This window comes from Penaeus monodon, chromosome 10, assembly GCF_015228065.2.
Source record: "Penaeus monodon isolate SGIC_2016 chromosome 10, NSTDA_Pmon_1, whole genome shotgun sequence".
NCBI lineage: Eukaryota > Metazoa > Arthropoda > Malacostraca > Decapoda > Penaeidae > Penaeus > Penaeus monodon.
Window position 1 is genome coordinate 30,183,491 of NC_051395.1, and position 2,162 is coordinate 30,185,652.

Below are 2,162 nucleotides of genomic sequence, written 5' to 3' on the forward strand. Positions count from 1 at the left end.
TTTATATATTTCTTTTTTCCATACTTTTTTTCCTACATTTTGGTTTTGTTTTTGTTGCTCAAATTGCATATATCGTTTTTTACCTACTGGCTAAATTGCACCTGGCCTGTTGACAATATTGCATACGCAACATTTTCGCGTTGTTACTGTTTTATGCATTCATGGGCTACACGCTATCATATATCTCCATGAACATGTATATCATTGAGAGATATCCATTGTATATGTGAATAGATGGATATTTACATAACTGAATTCAGTTTTGCAATAAACATTCAATAAAGTCGAGATCCGGATTCCCTGCGGAGTTATAATGGTGGAGGCACATGATGATAGTAGTGATGGTATGGTTATGATGAGAATAATGATGGTATGGAGGTAATGATGGCAGTGATACAGTGAGGATGACAATGCTGGTTAGGGTGACTATGGAAATTCTGGTGATGATAATGATGATGGTAATGACAATGGATGACAATGACAAATGGATAACAATGATAATAATAACAATACTTATCTGTTAGTTTATTGTTAATGTTTACAAAATCTATCTGATGAAATCACTATATCATTATTATTATTATTATTACTATTATTATTATTATTATTATTATCATTATTATTATTATTATTATTATTATTATTATTATTATTATTATTATTATTATTATATTATTATTATTATTATTATTATTATTATTATTATTATTATTATTATTATTATTATTATTATTATTATTATTATTATTATTATTATTATTATCATTAGATACAGAAAACGGAAAAAAATGTCAAACACTCATAAATATCAGCGACAAACACATATATGCCATCCAATATTTGATAACTTCGTTTATGGGTAATTCTAGTCTGTTAATCATAAATCTCTGAACAACTTAATTTCAAGTTATCATTCTCTCGTTTCATCCACTCATATTTGTGTCAATATTCTGCCCTTATTCATTCCTGTTTCATTATCATTTATTCTCCATTAATATCCTCATTTCTTCCTAAATACAAAGGTGAAGTATAAAGGTGATTTTTTTTGTGATGCTGTTTTACTTTTGCTTTTATCTCTTCATGATTTTTTTTCTGTATTGCTATGAGATCATTTTGGAATTTATTTGACTAAAGAAATTATCACAGCTTGTAATTGCTAGTATTTTTATCGTTATCATCATTGCTATCATTAATATCAAGAAGCTCATCCTTATGAGTTTTATTTGTCATTTTTATATTTGTTTTACTACTTTCATTACTGCCATTGTTAACATTATCACAGTATCAGTTTTATCATCAAGAATATTAATGTTATCACTAATATTATTTTCGTTGTTATCATTATCACTATCACTGAAGTAGTGTTAATGAAAATAATTGTATTAATAAAAATGATAGCAACGGTAATGATAATGAATATTACTGTAATCGTTATTATTATTATTATCATTATTATTATTATCATTATCACTATTACTATTATTCGTACGATTATTTTCATTATTATTATTATTGTTGTTATTATCATTATTATTATTTTTATTACTATTATTATTATTATCATTATTATTTTATTATTGATATTATTATTATTATTATTATTATTATTATCATTATCATTATTATTATCATTATTATTATTATTATCATTATCATTATTATCATGATTATCATTCTTATTATCATTGTTATAATCATTATTATTATATCTGTTATCAATATTGTTATTATCATTGTTATATTATCATTATCTTTATTAGTAGTACTACAATTTCTCTCATACCTGAATGATATTTTCCCAACGTCTTACTTACCTCCAAATAATGGAAAAGGGAAATGATGTTCTGTAGTGTTTTTAAGATCTCATAAGAATTATTATAGAGATTTCAAGTGTCCTTACACAAAACCTCCCACGCGAAAATATTTCTCACGCAAACTTGAAGGATATTTCCACGAAGTCATACGGCTGTTCGTTTGCCACTCTCACTTCACCTTTCTCCTTCTCTTTCTTTCTTCTCTTTCTCTTTCACGTTTCCCCTTACCTCTCTTCCTCCTCCTATCTTTCTCTGTCTGTCTGTGTTTCTCTCATTCTCCTTGCCTCGTTATCTCCCTTTCTCTCTCTCTCTCTCTCTCTCTCTCTCTTCTCTCCTCTCTCTCTCTCT